This window comes from Tyto alba, unplaced genomic scaffold, assembly GCF_018691265.1.
Source record: "Tyto alba isolate M040663 unplaced genomic scaffold, T.alba_DEE_v4.0 Super-Scaffold_2, whole genome shotgun sequence".
Classification (NCBI taxonomy): domain Eukaryota; kingdom Metazoa; phylum Chordata; class Aves; order Strigiformes; family Tytonidae; genus Tyto; species Tyto alba.
Genome location: NW_024881282.1, coordinates 47550102 through 47562349, shown reverse-complemented (window position 1 = coordinate 47562349; position 12248 = coordinate 47550102). Strand labels below are relative to the sequence as shown.

The 12248-nt window shown below is 36.0% G+C and overlaps 1 protein-coding gene across 10 annotated transcripts in view; it reads left to right on the top strand.

Moving 5' to 3' along the window:
* The window catches only part of NAV3 (neuron navigator 3), a 417901-nt gene that overhangs the window by 336284 nt on the left and 69369 nt on the right, over positions 1 to 12248 (top strand). The gene's annotated exons all lie outside the window — the stretch shown is intronic.

Here is a 12248-nt window from a genome sequence, read left to right as displayed (position 1 = left end):
GTTCACCACTTCCCATCACAAAATCCTCTTTCTGCCTTTTGGTGATGACCTCAGTGCACTCCTCAGTCACCCAGAATCCCTGAAAAACAGCCAGAACTAAATTCCTTAAGCATTTGAGAGATCCTGACATGTTAGGGGAGTAAATCCACTCTGACAGTTAATTATGGGCCAACAGGGGGATCAGACATTGGTTTTCGCCTGCTGAAGATACTTAGGGTCTGAAATGGGTGCCCTTTTTAAAACCAGCAATGCACACCATGCTGACAAGCTGTGTCAAGAGTGTCTTGAATCCATGATCATCATTTTTCAGTCAATCTGGTAATAGTAATTTCAGTACTTTCATCCCTTGGAAATAGAGAATCATAGTGAGATACATTAGTGCTGCCACCTTTTCAGGTGAAAGGTGTGCTTTTAACGTGTTGTTTCTCTGATACTTGAGCTCAAAACAGCCAAGGGAAAATTCTGTTATCCAGAAGGACTATAACTTTCTAAAGGCTTTGGACTCTTCTTTTTTGAAGAAAATTGTTTACAAAAGAGAATGCAGCAATGACCTTCAGGAAACATCTGTCACAGTACTTGGAAGAATACTGAAAAGTTTAGGATGCATAAAAATTAGTTATTGTTGTTGATTGTGTATCTTTAGAGAGATGATCAAAATTTGCCATTTTTTTTTAAAGGAATTTCTCATATTTTGGCTCTGATTTTCCATTAAATTATGAGTGACATTTTTTTTTTCAATTTCTCACAAGAGAATTGAAATATATTTGATTTAATAAAAAAGATCTTTTTAAGGTTTTGTTTCAACATTCCATTTTATTTTATCCCTTATTATTCTATTATCTATACGTTTTTTTCATATGACTATCATATGGTATAATGTTTCATTGAAGTTGCTTTAATTTAGAGAAAGGTAGTTTTGTTCAGTATTAAGCACAGTTTTCCATAATGATTTGAAATAACAGATAAAGTAAATTGAAACTTCTGAAAACTAAGATATAAAAAGAATATTTGCAGTGTCCTATTACACATTTTCCAGTGGAAAAAACCCAAAAACCATTTTATTTCTGATTTTAATATGACAATGTAAGTACAGATGGACTGAAATATATAAATTATTTCCTAAGTTATTCGATTTTTTGAGCAAATCATGATTTTTTCTTAAATCATGTGAGATTTTTTTAAATACTGTGATACTTTTTTCTGTCAAAAACCAACATATTATAAATTTGTTTCGATTGCAAATTTCCATCTAGCTTTATATCTTCATAGCTTCATGATATTTTGCCATCATAGTCCAGAAATTTGAGCATTTTATCTGGCCTGCAATTCACTTCTACAATTCTCTCTTCTCCAGACTCCTAAAAATTGGATAAGGATTAGGCTGAAACCTAAGTAATAGTTCCATAATTAAGCTCCTACCCCCACTGGCGAGATGATAAACACATGGCACAAGGACTCTTTAAGAGATTGTGAGACCAACAAATATTGGATACCACTGTTATATGGAATAACAAATATATATATTTAGAAACTTTTGGTGATAGAATTGGTCCCAGTTGTGATCTCTGAGCAGAGTTAAAATCCTATGACTCAATGATTGCTGTTAATGACCATGTGGAAAGTGTCAATGTAACATAACATGCAAAAGAATAGCATTTATAATTGCTCCAAAAATCTGGCACAAGTCAGGATTAAAGATAACATTAAACTCTTCAAACAGAATTTATCTAAAACTAACCAATGTCAATAATCTAAATGCCCAAATGGCTGATTAATGCAGAATGAGAAAATCTTGAACATTTGGGTAATTGAAAAAATATCCAATAAATACTAGGATGGCTAATCCTCCACAAATAAGTTTGGTTCTGAAATCCATGTCTTCTAAACTCTGAAACCTGACCTTCATGGGGGAAAAGGCTAGAAGGAATTAAAAATCAGGAAAAACCCTCCAAATATCAAACCTGAATAAAAATGTTCCATGAACCTATTTATTAAAAAGAGAATAAAGATATGCCTAAACTGGATTAAACTTTTTTTTTTTTTTTTTTTTTTTTTAAAGCAGTCTTTTTCTGTGTACGGAATCATGTGTGTCTGACACATTTAATTCATATTGCATATTTTCTCTTGGAGACAGTTTTACTTTGTCTCTGTCTTCATGGGGCTGCATATTTGCATGAGAGTTACAAACTATAATTTTTTGAGCCTTTCTGTAAAGTTTGATTAAAATTAGCCAGCAGTTTTGCCCAGGCAGAAGTGAAGAACAGAGGCCTGAAAGCCAGATGAACAGAGAGCATGAGCATTGAAGTCTTTATTCCTTACTAAATTATGTTAAAAGTCAGATCATACAGAAGCAGGAGTAAGTCCTTTCCTACCTTCTGCTAAAGCAGTAGTATCGGTTTTTGCTCACCAAAATCTGGGAAATGAGCAACAAGTGTGAGTGACAGTCCTGGCGAACAAAACCAGAAGAAACAGCTTTGTGTTCTGCTTAACTTGTCCTTTGTCAGACAGGTTGTTGTGATGCTGACTGAAAGCAAGTAAGCCTATTAGGCTTCAGGTGATAGGCTTACTGTGTTATCTGAAAATATTTGTGTGGATCAAGCTATCAAATTGTTTCAAGGGTGGAGATTGTTAATAAGGAACCCTCTAGGCACCAAACTAGCAGCTTTTCCCAGAGTCTCAACTTGTTGCTAAAGTCACCAAACCAGCACCTTGTCTTGAGACCTGCAGGAAGAACTATCCTGAATGAAGGAGGGCAGGAGGAAGCCCCTTACTTGCAGTTGCTTCCCAGACAAAATTCACCCCGTGCTTTCAGAAGGGCTGCATTTCTGACTGTGCTCATGCATCCCACCGCCAGGGTGCTCTCCCCATCCTCAGGTGGCAGAGCAGGGCTGCAAGCTCTGGGACCACGTTATGCCAACTGGTAGGAAGGTTTTCAGGGAGTGCTGCAATTAAGTGACAAGGATTGGAGGTGTCCCCCAACAAGTTGTTCCTTTCAGTTTACAGTTGCAGAGAAAGATAAAACAAACAAACAAACAAAAAACAACCAAACTGTATGAAATTACAAATGAGATATAACAGTTTTGGTTTAGTCTTTGCATGTTTTCATGATCAGCAAAGGACAATGTGGGGTAACAAATATCTCACAGTCCAAAACCAACTCCAAACCTTGCTTTACCCCAACAACAAAGCTGCACAAAAATGCTGGGTTTAAGTGCTGTTATTTCATGGAGAGTTATAGGATGAGTACAGTGACCAGAATGACCAGAGATTTACTTCTCATCATTCTGCTAACATATCTATGTATGTTTTTTTCTTCAGATTGAGTTTAATCAGTTGCAAGCAGGAAAAATAAATCCCTGCTTCTGCACGTAAGCAAAAACAGGATAGAGAGTTCTAGCAGACTACACACAGCAGAGGAGGTTACCAGTAAATTGGATGTTGAGATCAGGCAAATAATTACTGGAAGAATTCTCCTCTGAACAATTATCAGGGGGATCTGTTTGGTTTCTTCGTATCTTGTAAAGACAAGGCTGAGTTTTGATTTTTCACTACCTCCTTCCCAGTTGAAGCTATGACTGGCAGTTTGCAAATGTGAATGGCAAATTCTGCTTATCTCAGGTTATTTACTGTGCTGGTTTCAATATAGTTTTCCTTCAAATACAAATGTGGATCCCATGAGATGTTTCTTTATGCTTGCGGGACCTCATTTCTCTCTTCACTTTTGGGGATGCAAATTGACCATATACAAAGTGAAGAATATCATTTTTACTTCTTAAAGTAATGAGGTAACAAGGAATAAAGTTTTAGATTGCTTTTGTATGTTCTGAAGAACTGCATAGGTACTATAATTTGTTTATTTATGTCCATTCAACTGATGTTAATTAACTTGTCTGAATCTGCATTTGAAAAATTTAAACACCTCTTGGATCCAAACAGTGTATTAAAAACATAACAAACAGCAGCAGGAGGATAATTCCATCAAAAGCTTTTCTCCCTTGGTCTGTTATGATATTGTCAACAGTTCTTGATGTAATTACTTCCTTACATCTTGCTTCAGCCCATATATTACTATTTTCCATAGACTATTTGAAATGTAATTAAAAATGGATGCTGTTTATCTGCCTCACGAAAAAAACAAAACAAAACAAAACAAAACAAACAAACCTGCATTCCAGGAACAAAATATCTTTTATAGTTGGATATTTATTATTTTATTCAAGTAACACTTGCCTAAATTCCATTTAGCAAAGTTCCTTCTTCTGACTGTTGATACATTCTGTTATGAATTTAGAGCTGGTTAATGACTTTCTGTTGTCCCTATCATGTCAGATTAAGTGTTGTATTCAGAAATAAGTGGAAACCAGAAGGGATTCTGACAAAGACTTATTCAGATCTTGAGGTGTGGGTATGCAGGTTTTGCAAGGTATGTATAATCATGACAAGAAATGTAAATCTTCCATCAATTAATTTTGTTTCCTGCAGGCTCTAAAACCGAATTATTTCCTGAAGTACTTATTAAATGCTTGGAAAAAGAAATATGGAAATACATTGACCTTGCAAAAATGCTTTTTTCTCTAATAGTGCTCTTGGGCTAGAAGTAATTTCTGTAGTAGGACATAATTTTCTAATTGGATCTTCTTACAAAAAAATTTCAAAGGTGAAATAAAAAATCATCCCAAAGTGATACATCATGAAAGCAGATGCATAAATGCATTGCTATTATTTTTAACTGTAAACAATTTTCCTTAGAATATGCTGAATCCATTTTGAAATGTATATGGCATGATTTTCTATCCATGACCTCAAAGTAATTCAGGATTAATGCTTCAGTGGTTGCTTTGTTTGGGTATGACAGGTAATACATTACACTTGTTGAGGAAAAGGTGGTGAAGTATGAGTCCAACTGGCTATGTTTCATTTAACTATGAGGATAGACTAGATACAATGAAATTTATAGCCCCTGCAAGTTTCTGGTTTGATTCAGGGCCTGGGCTTTGGCTCTCACATAAAAACAAAGTATTGATTTTATGAACTCTGTGCCATCTTGAATCTGTCTATGAAGGGTCACTGTAGCTGTTTTATGAATAATGAGCAGCTGAGCTCACAGTAAAAGATTTGAATGGATTAATTCATGATGGATTGAACTTTGAAGGAGAAAGCTTGCCAGCTGATATATTGACATGCTAGTGAGGAGTTGCTTTGAGTAAAACAGTCCAATTATTTTCTTATCTTTTCTTCTTAATGAGCTAAGAGAACATTTCTGTTCTCAAAAGTCAATTAGAGGAGTAACTATAACATCTTTATGTTAGGCTGAATCCTGCCTTACTCTCCTGAAACATGTCCTGAGATAAGGCTGTCGGAGAGGATGGTTCATGGCAGCAGCCTGGACTGCATGTTAATATTCACTTTACTGATGTGTCATAGAGAAGCAACATCCACCTCCATAGAGTGTGTTATGGAGGTTTATCTATGTATTGCATTCCCTGTTTTATGGATCTTATGTGCAAGGGACTAGCTTTAACACAGACTGATGGTCAATGAGTTCACTCTTTCTCTTGCAGGGCTTAACTTGTATGAGTAGAGTAAGGAAATGTGTATGAAGTTCAAGCTTTCTACTGTGGACATCTAGTTTAAGTCCTCTACCTTGCTCATATCTCTCCAGTCTTTCCTGATTACCTTCTGGTTCTGCCGTTGTCTGCTGACTACCTAAGGGATGAAATTCCAACCTTTGACTTCCTAACTCACATTTAATGTAGATGCCTTGTGCATGCATTGACACATGGAGTGTCTTACACTCCAGGTAGCTGCTCGCTTCACATGTGGCTAAATTTGGGGACTTTGCTTTTTTAGGGCACTATTGGCTAATTTAAGTAACTATCTAGTATAACTGAGGGTGTCCCAGTCCCAGACACTGCAGTAGACTAGTGTATTAGCATATTTGGCAAACATGGAAGTAAGCGATACTAATCAAAGCCATTGTTTGTGTTTCTCATACCTCTTCTGTTTCTATGAATAATTGTGTAGAGACATCCAGAGGCTCTAAGAGAGGGACATGGAGACCTGCATCATCTGAGGGTTCATTAATATAAATCAGGCAGGTGTGTGTAAGCCAGAGGAAGGGCTCACTGCTCATCTTTGATCTGCTCTTAGTACGGATTTGTAGATTCTCAAACACACCCAGTTGGGAGTTAAGTTTCTGTTCAGCCCCAAATGTCACTCTTTTGTCATGATCTCAGTTATCTTATTTGTCCTCTAATAGCATTACCCTCAACAGCAGAAATACACATGGGCACTGCCCTGTATGTACATGCTATGGTAATGAACAATTTAGAAGTGTTTAAAAGTGTTTTCACGTTTTGAAAGCTCAGAGTTACTATAAAAAAAAGCAAGTAAAGGTTGTTTTGCTAAATGTGTTTGTTCAGATTCCCTGAATCTCAAATCCATACAAAAGTCCCTGAAAATATGTGAGTTCCACTGGCTTTAGCAAGAGTGTGACTAAGGAAATCTTGTTCCTAAGCAAGACACACAAGCACTGTATGCCTACTACACTTGTCTAAAGTTCTTCATGTGCAGTATAGAGCATGTGATAAATAAAGTGTTATTTTTCATTCAGAGTTACAAACCTCCCTAGACAGAACAGTTATTCTGATTAAATGAATGCTTTTAGGAGAAAGGTTTTGGTTTTGTTTTCTAGAGCTGTATTCTGCAAGCTGTAGTTCCTGCTTCTGCTTGCAAAGATGGGTAATGAACCGAACTAAAAAACATGCCAGCAAATTGTCAAACTATGCCAAGGGCTGGATGCATTGAAGGAACCATACATCTCCAGCAGACTCAACAGCACATTGACTGAAGTCTTGCTGCCCTCATATGTCTGATGATCTGCTCATGAGAAGCTTTTTTATTTGAATACTTAGGCCACATTGGCTGGAGGTGCTCTCAAAAATTAATGAAGTACACCAATGTTGAAACAAATTCCAGGCATTGACCGAGCTTATCAGTATGGTGGACTTCATTGAACTGCTTTGATTTTCTGAAACAAGTACCTTGAAAGGAGAATATATTAGGTATCCATGGAGCTAATACACATTTTTAGTACCATTTCCTCTTGACACGTACTTTCAGGATTCATCGCCCGTCCAATGCAGTGCATTTTGTATTTTCAGCCATCATGCAAAGCATCTAGAAAAATTTGTTACATATTTCTGCATGTCTTCATTATGTACAGTATGATCAAGTACTATCTGGCTTGTTTCATTGCGTCTTTGCCCTAGAGCTCTGTTTCTTCCCCACCTGCTGTGTGAAATAATGTTTCATCCCATATAAAATATTCCTCATTTGGTTCACATACTTCAGTGTGTGAACTTAGAATTGGATTATATTCAAGTAAAGAAAACCAAATACTTGTGGAAAGCAAACACAAAAGTGTCATGAGCACAGCTGAGTGTAATTTATCTTTCCATTTGAGTGAATATTTGTGGGGATACGTTTATAATCTTTGTTCAGCTCTGCATACTGATGTTAAGCACCAGGTATTTTAACTTCAGATACCTTGCTATTTCTAGAACAACTATGTGGTAGAAAGGTCAATAAGAGGTTTATTATGGAGACATCTTTTTAGTACTAACGCACACTAATGAAAGTGAGACAGCAAATGATAGTGGAGACTAAACAATTCTGTAGATAGCAAGTTGTGGATTCTGGAACTTCATGGAGTATTTGATATGATCAAGGAGTTGCTTGAAGCATATGATCAAGGAGTTTGCTTGAAATATTTAGAGCAATTTCTGGAGCATTGGGATTTGTACAATATTCATAACCACCTTCGGCAATTGAGACAATGTGGAAGTGTTGACCAGCAGATGTGGGTTTTTTGTTTCAAAATGGGCAAGAACTGTTCAGATTTGAAAGATGCAGGCTAGAATTAGAGAATGAGTTTTAGCTAGTGCAAATAATTACATTGCACACATAGTGCATCAGAGAAAAACACAGATCTTCTAAGCTGAAAGAGTATTGGTAATGTTACTGTGAAGAGCCTGGGCAAACTAAAAGAGCATGAGGTATGTTTCTGGATGAAAGTTGTAACACAGTGGCCATAAATCTAATCAGAGGGTGGGAGGGAAGCCACCCCTATCACATGAATGGGCACACTTTTTTTAGCTCCCAAGGTGAAGGGGCATTCCTACTGCAGTACAGCTTCCCTGCTCAGATTCAGCCCTGTATATGACTGAAGTGATGGAATAATCATCAGAATTATAAAGTTAATAAAGCTGAATGTTACTCATGCTGTGTGGAAAGTGGTTGTAAAAGCACTCAGAAGTAACAAAAGGGTTGCCTGTGTAACCTTAATTCGGATTTCTTAATGCACATAAATTTTCAGGCAATCATGGTTTGGTCAACAGCATTACCCAATCTCTAGAGTCCTTTTATGTAATGTGTAGATTGAGGGTGTCCAATTTTAAAGCAGTGATTTGGCATTTGGTGTATTCCTTGTTATTTATCATGTTTGGCCCCTTATTTTATTTATCATATGCCATTTAAACATTTTTCTAAAGAGAAAGGGGCTCTTTTAAGGTGCATTTTAGTGTAGTGTCTGAGTATCAACAATTATCAGAGACCTTGCTTTCAAATTCATTTGTTCATGTAGTGTGTCCATTTTACAGATGGAAAGCTGAAGTACAGCAACAGTAAGGCCAAAAATAGCTGTTGGTTTTTGACATGCAGTTTGTGTTGCTTGTAACCTAAATTTTAAGATACCCCTGCAGCAAACTATAGGTTCAAAGCACACATTTATATGCATTACATCTTTGAAAGTAAGATGCTAAAGAGCTAGAAGTTCTTTATTGGTGTCCAGCTTAATAAAAAATGCTGGTTAAAGCAGTCACCTAATATCTTGCAGGTTTCAGAGAGTCTGGTACACCAGAGGCTTCAATCATGCTTCATATGGTCTCTTTTGTTACAGAAGTCTTTCAACTTCTTTGAAAAAATGACAGGAGACAGCTTGCTTTAATGCAAAATTCAGATTCATCCCTAGAGCAGACCTCTTATAAGCACTAAATTAATGAAACATTGCTATAGAAAAAATAGTATGTGGTTGTGTTGTCAAAAACTGTGTTGTTACATAGATTTGCGATGAGAGTAGTGACTGCTGGGCTGTTTGCTTGCTCTAAGTTTGCTGATTTGAACCAAAAACTAGACAGCGCACAGCAAACTGAGCTAAGCTGCTGAGTAGAGAGGAACTTTTGGTTAGTTAGCTGAAAAAAATCTGTCAGGCATATACAAACAGTGATTTTGAAGAGATTTATAAATTACCAAGATTTGAGAGGATTGCTCTTAGAAACAGCAAAATGCACATCCTTAATGTGAAGATTATGGCTTGCAGAATTTCAAAGTTCTTCTCCAGTTCCTCGTGGGATCCAGGGCTTTCTTGGAGAAAAAGTTGCCAGAACTTGTCAAAACAAGGCATTTTTCTCTTAGCCTCAGTCTCCCAGATAACTGAACTGCATTTGCTGACATTTTCCTTTAAAGAAATCAACCTGAGGCTGACATCCAACTAGAAAAATAAGCAGATTTTGCCAAAGTTATAAATAGCTAGAATGTAGTTATAAAAGGGAAGTGGTGTGAGGCATTAATAAGCAGCAGTACTAACCTGATCTGTCATAAACTCTGTAGGATACAAGAAAAAGATAAAAGTAAATGAAAGATAAAATGAAAAAAAAAAAAAAGATGAATCTTAGCTAGTGTATTAAAAGCCTATATTAAGTTTCTTAGGTACAGTTTGACAATGAATATTGTTTTGATGAGAGGTAGGAGGAACAAGAACAAAAATTACACTGAGAATTTGCTGCAGACTCCCAAGAATGGGTTTTCAATCTCAAGGTGATGAACATCTAATTTTAACAGATTGTCATACATTTGCTAATTTAAAGGAGAAATTAATATGAATCATCAATATTTTTTTCCAAATTATAAATAAGGCATCTTCATTATCCAAAAGTTACATTAACTAATCTGATAGCAACTATACTATCTAGACATGGAGAAAGAAGGCTGAAAAGTTGGAAATAGTAAGTACTGAAAGAAAAAAGATTTAGCTGCATGAACAAGTTAAAACACTTCTGGACAATGCACTAAAATAAGCACAGGACAATGATCTTTATTACCAAAAGGGTGGCTGATACAGTCTGTTTTGTTGGAGTTTTCCATTTCTGCTATGTATTTTCAAAAGTTTGGTACAAAACATTGTCTCAGTTAAGAATCAGTTTCTCTAATATTCCTTAGAAAATTGCCATACAGGAAAGAAAGGTTTGGGATATTTCAGATTTTACAGACATACTGAATATGAGCAGAAATTTGGGGGTATGAAAGCCCCCAAATTTAGAAAACATCTTGAGCACCTAATATAAGAGAGAAAAAAAAAATCCAGACAAATATAGTGATGGCTCTGAAAGGTCACTGGTGGAGGTGTCAAAATAATCTTCCATATATCTTACAAGATGTCCATGAGTGTTCCCAGAACCCACTAATAATCCAATGGTGAGTGAGGTGTGATAAATGTGAAACACCACAGAGAAGCCATAAGAGAAAGGAAACATGATCATAGCCACTTTTGCCCGATAACTTCAGTTATAAACAACATGTTTAGATTTTATGAATCAGCTGAACTATTTCAGAATTTAGAAAATCTGAATCTTCTTACAGAGAAAAATGAGCATGAAATGAAGTACCAACAGTTAAAATAGAATGAAATAACAAACAAACATAGAGAAACATAATTAAACATTGATCTTTGTCCTCAGAATTTTAGGGTAGACTCAGAAAACTGATGGTCAAGTATTAATTGACATGAATGTCATACATGAAAAGTTCATGTTTCTTGTGAAAGTACCCAATGTATTTCATTTTGGATCTGGCTTTTTATTTTTTTTCCTTTTTTTAAAGTATTTTAATGAGGACATATTATCTTTTTTAAAACCTAACCACATTTAATATTATTTATGTTTTTATCCTTCTTTAAGGTTCTCAGTCTAAACACTGTTATACAGGATGTATTCCCATGTGGTACATAGCAATTGAATAATGGCTTTTAGCATCAGTGAAATTCTGTATCATATTAGACAGTGAAAAATACAGAAAGTATAAATGACTAGTGCTTCAGAGGTAGTTCTCTGATGAATGTGGACAGCCTATAAGGTATGATATTATAATTGCTTAGATATTAAATTTTATTATTAAATCACTCATGTATATTACCTGGAAACGTAGCGGAAGACATATTTATTTGTAGTTATGGTACTCAAGAGTGAAAAGAGCAGAACAGTAATAAACTCTTGCTCTCTGAAATATGTTTATCTTGTCACTGAACTGGCTTACTAATGTGATTTTCTACCTTTCACAAAATGAAGGTGATGCTTGCTGCAGTTGCTATGATACCAGATTGGTGCACTGAACTTTCAGGTGCATCAGCACACGTTTTGTACTACGCAGTTCATTGTCACTGCTGTTATGACTTTCTAAAGACTTCCATGAAGAAGTGGACAAGTGAATTTCACCTTTCAAAACACAACATGTAAAATAAAGATTCACAGATATTTTCCTTGCTTGTTCTGAATGACTAGTAGCAGTAGTACTGAGGTGCAACTCGACCATGGGATTGAAATCTAGATTTTTTGTAAAAGGCAGCTCATGGTGTACACTACAGAAAAACAAAGATATTAGGTACTCTCTCTTCTGTTTTGGACTTTACCAACATGCATAAACTTGTCACCTAGCTTTGTCTCTTCAGAAGTTATGTGTCTAGAACAGGCTTTATCAACTCTCTGCTCTCTAGGAGAAGGAAAGACATAAAGAGGCACCTTCAGTGGACAGTTTATCCCACAAACCTGAGACATTTTAATCCAGCATGAATTACCTCCTAGAGAAGCCTCCTTCTTTGTATTGGTTAGAGAGGGCACTTAGCTTAAATTAGATGCCTAACATTTATATACATAAAGCTACAGGAAATGAATCCCACTGCAAGTGAAAAGGTGAATATTTTTCAAAATCTGTGGCCGGGGAATAATCCAAAACAAGATTAACAGGTGGAGATACAGCAAAACTGGGAGTATCCTGCTGTATATGTCAATAAGCTAAGAGTCATAGTGTAATAACATGGAGAAGCAATTGTGTAGAGCAAGGTCTGAGAAACACAGATTAAACTCTCTTCTGTGCAAAAGCAAGATTTTGTGAGAGTACATAAATGACATTTCTAT